Source organism: Myzus persicae, unplaced genomic scaffold (assembly GCF_001856785.1).
Source record: "Myzus persicae strain clone G006 unplaced genomic scaffold, MPER_G0061.0, whole genome shotgun sequence".
NCBI lineage: Eukaryota > Metazoa > Arthropoda > Insecta > Hemiptera > Aphididae > Myzus > Myzus persicae.
In genome coordinates this window covers 32,715-43,339 of record NW_019104259.1, presented here as the reverse complement: position 1 = coordinate 43,339, position 10,625 = coordinate 32,715, and the positions used below count along the sequence as shown (strand labels likewise).

The window sequence follows — 10,625 nt, the reverse complement described above, 5'->3', positions numbered from 1 at the left end:
AACGCCGTTCAACAAAATATAAATGGACTGTCAATTTTTTTAAATTTAAGCCATAAGTTCAAAGAGGACGACATTTTTACACAATACTATTCCTTTAAGTTGATCTTAGAATAGTGCAAGCACTGAAAGCTATATATGCATATATTATTATACTAAATACTTTAATAAAGACAAATACAATATTTTACTTTAAACAAAACTTTACAATCCATTTGTTTTGGAGCCTATTCAATTATATTTTGTTGTATAAAAATGAGAATAGTAACAAAACACTAATTAAGTATACTTTGTAGTGCTTCATCTTCCAAGATCTGACTATTATTAGGAAATAAACTTAATTATTAATTATTTAATTTATGTTAGTCAAGTTTTACGAGTTAATAAGTTGATTAACAATCATTGAAATAATATTTTTAACTTCAGAAAAATTATACACAGTATTTAACATAAATTGATTAAACACAACCTTTACACACACTAGGCTTATACAACCATGTATAAAAAAATAGAAAACCATAACCAAAACTCAATTTTTTAAAATTATTTAAATTTTCTATTGACTATCTAAATTATTTTTAAAACCCCAAACACTGTTTGGTTTTAATTGTGTTTCTTTGTACGTCCAAGCTATTTAACACATAACCAAGGGGCACTATTTTATCAATCAGATAATTTATTTTTATATATGCAGAAACTATTATTGTGGTTCATTAGACTCATACAATGATTAAATATATATTCATTATACTGCGAGGAAAACAAATATCTACACCTGTTCAACAAATGTTAAGTCAGTTAAGGTTTTTTTATCGTTATCATAATAATACAGTATGTAATAATTATATTTATTGTACTCCATGATACAATCGACATACTGGCAAGTTTTGTACTAGGCAGCTTGTTTTCGGTGAGAAGTGTGTGCAAAATATTGGCCATCAGTTCGATCAGCCAGCTTGATAGTGATGCTTAACATGCTCAAGAAACCGCTTCAAAGGACATCAGCAACAATCGACCATCTTAGATCATTAACAGTCATCATTAAAAGAAGTCAACTGTACATATTCTTTTCCAAATTTAGTGTTGAAGTTCTAAACACAAGTGTTGCTGTTATAAAAAATGTCTGTAAACATCACTGGAACCCTTTCTGTTATTACCTTTATAGTTTCACTAAGTTTCTTTTGCATTGTTTTAATGTTTATAGATTCACTTAATATTGTTTGGTTTATTGACTGAAACTGCCAGACAGACATCTTGTCATTGAACGAGTAATCCTTTAATGTACAGCAAACTTTCAGAGACGACCTTTCCGTTTCTTTGTAGACCACTGCTATCAAAAACAGCTCGCCATGGTTGTTCACCACCTGTAGTAGTGCAAAAAATGTTTAACATAATAAGAAAATAATTCAAACTGTCTCTACTACATGAGCTTATAATTTGCCACTAAAATAATTATAGAAAAAGAACTACAAATGTAATTAACTAACTTACGATGTAATATCTTTTGTTCTATAATGAAGATTTATCCAAAATATAGAACTTAATTTGTAAAAAATAAAAACTGATTAGCCTAGAGTGAAATAATATAATTTCTAATTCTTTTAAACTAATATTAATACTAACAAAAACCAACAAAATGCACAAACTTTTATATTTTTTAAGAACAGCTGGAAGTGTTCTAAATATAATAATTTATAAGCAGCAAGTTCAAATCTTCCTTAATCCCGTATTACGATTGTTTTGATGAATAAGACATTACTAAGTTAATTACCTAAAAATATCCGACACTAAATAATTTATTGCTTTGCTGAAATAATAATGCTTTGGATTTTGCAATCAATTACTAATTATTACACTAAACAAATCTGCTAACATAAATTTGCAGGTGGTGTGGCGTTGGAAAAATATGACTATCTTTGGCAGAAATTCTAACAATTGTAATCTTATTATTATCTTTAAATTATTCTGAACAGTTAAGTGCAAGTATAATTGACAAAAAGTGATTGTATTTTGCAAATTATGGAGCATACTACAATTTTTTTTTTTAATTCATAAAAACATTTTACTAAATACTACTATTCTAACAGTAATAAACTTCTGTCTGACTTCTGCTAGGTACTCAAATCTATGAAAAGAGAGAAGAAATTTTACCCTGTAGAGAGCAGCGTGAGTAACCAACTATAAACCACAAAACACTGTTATGTTGAACTCTAATAACTAACGTACTAGTCTTAGAATGGCATCACCTACAAAACTACTTACAATACTTGTATTATGATTAATACAAGCCTTTATTTTTAAGTTTATAGAAAAAATACTAAGAATGAATAAATTAAACAAAAAACCAAAAACTACTGTTTAATATATTTGCGTAATTTTCTGTTCAAGAGAAAATGTATTAATGCGATAATACAGCTATACCTCAAAATTGTTAATGCATGTTCTACAAAAGAAAACTTGATGATTTTTTAAGCATTTAAAAATGTTTATTCTTTGAAATAAAATTATAAGTAAAAAGAATAGCAAAATAACACCACTATTTTGAAATATACAAAAAAGAAAAAAATGTTATTTTACTTCTTTGTTGTCTACCTGAGATAAATGTATAAGTTACTTAGATGTCCAAGCCACAAGACCTTTCATAACAAAAATATGCAAATTTTAAGTCACGAGCCTTACTAATGATATAAATGCACCATTACCTAGCTACTTTGTTTGTGATCTCCATCTTACCATTATATACTGCTTGCACATTGAAATCAAAATAGCCTTTTCTATTTCTAAACCATTCTCTTGTGATACTGGATCCTTGAGTGTGGAATAAATTATTGCTCCAATAATTTAACATAAATTGTGATATTTGCACATCTTGCTTTTTTATTTGATTTTGAACATATTAATGAACAAATGATATACAATTGCTATACAGTTTGAAATGCATTTCACAGCTTTAAATACATTAGACTAGTGAATCTGAGTACAGTCACCTTTAAAAAACAAAGTTTAAAAAAATTGATCTCATTTTTCACCCACAGGCCATTTACCTTGGATTATGAACATTCCCAAATAATGTACTTGAAATGCTCCAGTCTTATAATATTACAGTACATGTAACAGTTTAATTTTCTAGTGGATTTTCAAACTTCCATTGACTAATTTTCTTAAATCATATTGTATCAAGTTAAATCATGATTGTGTTTTTATTCAACCTGAAATAAAATTAAAATTAAATCCATTAAGCAAGAATACAAAATATGACTATTACCTAAACCTGATTTTAAAAACATTATCTTCATAATGTCCAAATGGATTGAAACAATCTTATGATCACGGTAGATTCTAGACCTTGGTAGATTTACTATAACATCTATAACATATTCTTTAATAAAACTGTCAGAACTGGATGATGTATTCACTGACATTTTTAATTGCTTATTAAATATAAATATTGAATAAGAACGGAAACGGAAAAATTAAAATAACATGAATTTTTGTTTACTCTTTTTATTGTTAACACGAAAACAAGCTCTACGTCTACAATCAGACCGATAACAATGTCAGATCGATAAATGATAAGGATACTTTGTGCAACTGATAATAATATTATGTTTGTCTTTTCGACTACCGGGTTGTGGGTTCTGAGGCCAACAGCAGCAGCTGAGCTGCTTATATCCACATATTATCATTATTATTATTATTTTTTCTATTACGTCTGTGATATACGCAACGAATGCATTACGCGTATACTACAACGGCGACGGCGCAACTACCTTCATTTTATAATTTATATATACACTAGTCGAAAGCATCAGCCGCGGTCACGACTCACGACACACGAATACACGATCGTCCGGCGCAAGTGAGTCAGTGAGCGTAACGTACACCGCGTCCGACTGCATCATATTCCGCTTTTCCGCCATTTAATATCATTTTTTTTTTTTACGTATTATTAGTAGTAGGTCAGTACTAACTCCAAAGCATTCGTTTACTCGAAGTTTTTATCAATTTATGTGTCTGAATTGTCAAGTTTTCGCTATTACTACCTGAATCCAAGTGTTTGAGTTATTTTGTATTGATGGTCCTCAGTATCGTGACGTTGTCAGTTGTGTTTCTTTTAACATTTTACGAGTGAGTGCGCTATACTATTACATACCAAGTAGTTGATGTTTGATATTGATGAAATCAATTAAAAATATATAATTTTCATAATTACGTATATTTTAATTAAATCATTAATATTTCTAGGTAACTTAATGGTTTTATTGTGCAACAGTGTGAATGATTGGATTTCCTAGAGATTATAAAAGCAAGAAAATCACCGTGAAAATTGACAATATGAAACGTAGAAGTTATGGTGATTCTCCTCCTATGTCGCGTAAGAAACGTCATAGCAGTATTAACAGGTATGATGGTAGTTCTGACGAGCGAGGATCGCCTGAACGTGTACGTCGTAGAGCTCGATCACCACCTAGTCCTAGAGTATCTAGATATTCAGAACGTGATGAATTTGGCCGTTCTAGGGAATTAGAAAGATCTCATCCCACTTATAAAGTATTGTCAGTGAGTGCTTTACATCCAAAAGCAAGTGACGAACAGGTCAAAGAAATCCTATACCGTGAATATCGCAAATTTGGGGAATTTTCTGTTAAAATATCACATGAATTAGATGAGAGAGTGGCATATGTGTGTTTTAGAAGCTCAGAAGATGCTAGAGATGCAAAGCATAGTAAGCCTAGAATAAGTTTATTTGATAAAATAGCTTTAGTAACACCTGTTTATGAAAGTCGTAGTTCTAGAGATCATTATGAATCAAGAGCTAGGCGTTCTCGATCCCGAAATTTTTCCCCAGAGTTTGAACGATACTATCATAGGTCTCCTTTGCCTCCAGAACTTCATAGGATACATCCAGCTGAGAGGTTTTATGAAAGGTTACCATACGGGGCTCTTCCCCCCTTGCTGCCACCACGGGACTTTCGAGAAATAGGTTTGCCACCATTACATCATCATGAACTAATGATACCTAGAGGACCTTTATTGCATCATGTGGCTCCTCTTCATCCTCATTTAGGGCCAATTCATCCGTTGTATGGACCACCAAGACATTTTATGCCACCATTTAGACCACACCCTCTTCCTCATTTGATACATGACAAAAAAGATAAATTTCCAAACTATTTGCACCACATTCCACCAGAAGAAGACCCATTAGCTACACGCACATTATTTGCTGGAAATTTAGAAGTTTCTATTTCAGATGAAGAACTTCGTCGTATATTTGGTAGATATGGAGTTGTTGAGGATATTGATGTTAAACGACCGTTGCCAGGAACAGGAAATGCATATGCATTTGTTCGTTATCAAAATTTAGATATGGCTCATAGAGCAAAAGTCGAATTGTCTGGTCAATATTTAGGCAAATTTCAATGTAAAATTGGCTATGGAAAATCTACACCAACACAACGAATATGGATTGGTGGTTTGGGTCCTTGGACATCACTTGCTCAACTAGAACAAGAATTTGATAGATTTGGTGTTATTAAAAAAATTGAGTATGTCAAAGGTGATATTTGTGCCTATATACAGTTTGAAAGCATTGATGCAGCTACTGCAGCTGTCAAAGAAATGAGAGGAGTAGCTTTAGGAGGCTCTGAACATAAGCTGAGAACAGATTTTGCTGATGGAGGTGTCTGTGTCAGTCCTACATTAACTTATTCATCAAAGTCTAAGTCATCTCATGATGATGTTGCAGCATCTGCAGGAGACTTACGAGAACTAGCTAGACAAGATGAATATCCCTATGGGTGGCCTGATGGTGAGTATCCTTACGGTTCGAGAAGTTACCGCAAAGGTCGTGCAGAATACTGTGAAGAAAACAAAGAATTTGGCAATTATGAGAACGGTCGATCATTTAAGCAACATTCTGTTTCTGATATCGGTTCTCCTAGATCACCTGAACGATCACCACTTCACCAATCGATTGACAGTGATTTAGAATCTGAAGAAGGAGCAATACAATCTACAGGTCCTTTGAGTTCCGTTCGTACACTTGGGGATTTGGCTCATAAATGTACTGATGTATGGCAAGGCAGTCTTGTATTAAAAAGCTCTCAATTCCCAGCTAAATGCCATTTAATTTCTGGTGATACAAATGTTATAGAATCAATGATGAGAGATGAAGATGGTAAATCAACATTACGCATAACTCAACGATTACGTTTAGACGAGCCAAAGTTGGAAGATGTTTCTAAACGTATAGTAACTGCTGATATGCATGCCATATTTTTGGCCATGCCTTGTTCTACTAACTCCATTACCAACGATGATGCATCTGTACAAATTAGACCTTTACGTAATTTAGTATCCTATTTAAAACAGAAAGAGGCTGCTGGGGTTATATCATTAATAAATAAAGATCCTGAACCCGCTGGTGTACTATATGCATTTCCTCCATGTGAGTATTCAGCCAAATTACTGAAACAAAGTGCAAAAAATTTAAGCGGTGAAACATTAAAAGATGATCATTTAGTTGTGGTAGTAGTTAGTGGGGGTGTTTCTTAATAATATATTCATTTTTAATTAGGTTTATTAACCTATGAAAAGGACACTACACGCGCATGCTTTATCTTCATCTTACATACATACATACATACATACAACATAGCAAATTGTATGTTCACATTAATCTATTTTGCTCTGTTATTTAAAAGTAAAATGGAGTAAATTAACCTAATAAAAAATGCAAAGGTAAGATTATTATCCAGGCATTTGGGGGGTTTAATTTGTTCTTTAATCTTATAGCAAATTATGATGATATACAAAATTATACATTCTGAAAAATTTATTTAACCGTGTTATGTATAATATTCAAGTTCATTTGACTATCATCAGATTTAAAAGTAAGAACATTACCTGAGTGAATCTGTACCAATCATTATTATTTTTAGATGCTAATAACTTGCATTAAAATTAAAATATAAAAATAACCAATAAGATTCAATATATTATACTATTATTAATATTAAATTTTATGATATGTTAATTCACTCTAATATCAAACATACCACAGTTGAATAGATTATTTACTATAACAATATGATATGTTATGTTCTTGTAAGACAAAGACAATGTATGCAGATGTAGCATTTACTTAATAATGTATATGGGTTATATCCATATTTTTTTATATTTATGTAATTTTAATAATTAGATAATTTTAATTATTTTAAGTTATAATTATACTAGAATACAATTAGATTAAATATTTTTTATTGACTCCAAATTGATTTTTGATGCTACAATATTTATGTTTTTAATTTGAACGCTGAAGTCCATAACAAAACAAGTTATTGTGGTTTATTTAAGCTGTGTAAAAGTTTTTATTATGTGCTTAATATGTAATTAATAATTTCAGTTTATTGTATTTTTTATTAATTCAAGTTTATATACAAACAGTTTAATTATATATAAAACATGTGGAGTGCGTAACATAATTTATACAAGTTGTGCTTAATATATTAATATATATATATTAATTAATAGTGTCGTAGAACACTATTGTAAGTTTATTGATGTGTACTCGAGTGACTCAATATTTTTAATAAACATTTAAAATAATGCATTATTTTATTATTGATAAGTGTTAATATGTATACCGATCTTACATCAAACTGTTTCTCTTATATCTTTGAAAATACAGTGTAAAGTATCCAGCAATCAAGTTAACTTGGGTTGTTCAGTAATTTTTTTTTCTGAAGTGTTGTAATTATTTAAGGTAAAATAAATAATTTTATTATTAACTAACTTGTAACTAATCTTGTGCGTTTTAGTAGTCTTATAATAAAGTGTAATTCGCGATTCAACTGTTGTTATTTTTAATTCATTGCATATAAATCATGTATGACATAATTATGTTATTTTTACTAATTGAAATTCATTATACTACTACTTTTTTTAATTGTTATTAATGACATTGAACATGGAAGTTTAGTAAATGCTGTGTCGGGTATCTACAATCGTTGGTGTTGTGTTCAGTGTTAACAGAGTTTTGGTGTTTTTTTCTTATGAAAATATTATGTGTAAATAATTTATATTAGTCTGATTTGAATAGTGATTATTGGTTATTAAAATTGATAAATTTAAAATAATTACAACTTTTTTAAAATTTTATTTCATTCTGATTTGTGACTGAAATTTAAACTGTATGTATTATGAATAAATGTTTTTTCTAGATTTGTATTTGATGACTAAAATCTATAATTTATCATGTACGTATTATTAATATTTATTGACACTTAAATTTTGCATCAGCAAAATTATTTTATTATTTAATTATAGGTTTATTATGAATTTCTTACAATGTTCACATATTATTAAAATTTCCCTCAAAGGTCTTAATAACTCATTGACTAAAAACCAATTTAACATTTTCCTAAAATTGTGTTATTTAATAGAAAAAACAACTAATTAGTTAAATTATTAGTCATCATACCAAATTTCTAAATTAATACACATAGAATGAATAAATCAATTTGTAAGTCATGGAATAATAACAATATTTGTTTATTTTCTAACCAATTAAAAAAAAGCAAACCATTTTAAAACTTATACAATATAACATGTGGTTGCACATCTCCTATAAGCAATGGCTTGTAATTGGAATTTTCAACAGTTACATACTATTAAAAATTAAAAGTTAGATAATACACTTTAGATTGATCTAAATTTAGTATATCTTCTAGATAGACAATTAATTCCATTTTAACTTGCTATGTGAATTTACTGTGTGTTCTTTGCCTAATTAAATTATTTAGACAGTACGCTAAGATATTATAAATTGGGTTGTAACTAGAAATCTTAGATTTGACTAGAGATTTGGTGTGATGAGAAAGTGTTCATCGATAATACGGATACTTTATTATTGATATAATTTATATCAATAATCTGCAATTTACGAAGACTTAGTCGCAAAATTAAGTCCATAAACCTTACATCATATCATACAATTTATGTGTATAGATACAATATTAGTGTGTATACTTTACTACAGACTAAAATTTACTATGATCTAAGTATATTATACTGATTAAAAATGTGACAGTCAACGAGATCCAGATTAAATGAAATTTTATGGTATATAAGACATAGATTTATTACAGAATTACAGATTACTATAAAAATTTACTTTCATCAATTAGTTACCACACTTAAATGCAATCATTAATATAGATGTTAAATGCATGTATTATAAAAGCATTTTTAATTTGCATTAATTATTTAGTACAACTGATAAAATAAAATAAACTAATATTATACTATCATGGTAAATTTCGTTAAATAATACTGTGGCTTGTATCATACCTTAATATAGTAAAAATTGCTTACATATAAGATACATGGCAATGTTCATCAATCAACATAATATAAGCCATAATGATTTTAAAAACATTAATACACCTAGACATTTTTCTCTTTAATAGGAGGTATTGTTACCAGAGACCTTTTTCTACATACTGATTGCTTGATCATCAAATGAATGTCTGATTGCAATTACACATAATTACATAAATATAAAATTGGAAACCTCAATATCCCTCCTTAAATGTTCAGTCTACTTAATTCCAATTATTTAATATTTCATTAGTATAATATTTAAATTAAATATTAGTTTAAAATAAAAAAAAAGGAATGACAAATAGTTGTAAAATAGATATTAAAACATTTTTTTTAAAAGCAGGGTAAGTATAAATTAGGTAAATTACTTCAAAATAGAAATCACTGATACTATTAGAAGTACCGTCAGCATTTTATTTTCTCAACAAAGATGCATATTTATTGGCAATAGGTAGAATTTGACAAAATGCAGTGCTATTATTCTCACCATCAAACTTTATTTTATTTTTCATAAACTAAATATAATCACTGACTTAACCATAAAATATCAAACTACTTCACTCGCTAATGCTCTCTTCAGTTAAATTTACGAACCTACTCTCCAGATCTTCTCAGTTTTTACAACAGTACTAATTTGATTAATACAAATGATTAACAAATTTGTACATACTTCTATACCTAGTCATTATATCTTCATCATCATCATCAAAGATAACACAATTCTTTTATATGATTAAATTTATGTTGATAATCTGTTTACTGAGTTTCTGAGTATGGCAACTATGCTGTTTGAAAATTAATTAATTAACTAACATTTATGAAGCCGCTGGAACTGTACCAAACCAATAGTGCGGTTCTTATTTCTAATAACTTAAACATATTAAGATTTTTGTCTAATTTTCTCTCATACATAATTCATAACATGGGTGTGCGGGTGTGTGTGAGTGTGTCTGTCTGTCTGTCTGTCTGTCTGTCTGTATAAATTAGAACTTATTTCTTATGTCAAAATACACTCATTATTTATTACGATTTCCATAATCAATACTTCGATACTTCTAAAAATATTTTTCTAAAAATTTCAAGTTCCATTGATTTCTCTAAAATCCAATATTTTATGATTGATCTATATGAACTTTTTTCTTTTATACCTTACATACAGGAATATATAATTTTAAATATATTATCATAAATGAATAAATTTAGTGTATACATTTATATTAATTATATTCATGCAAACT

At 28.8% G+C, this 10,625-nt stretch overlaps 1 pseudogene; it reads left to right on the top strand.

The window, feature by feature from the left end:
* The first annotated feature begins 3,741 nt into the window (after window positions 1–3,741).
* LOC111040555 lies at window positions 3,742–8,232 on the top strand (annotated as a pseudogene).
* Window positions 8,233–10,625: the final 2,393 nt, after the last annotated feature.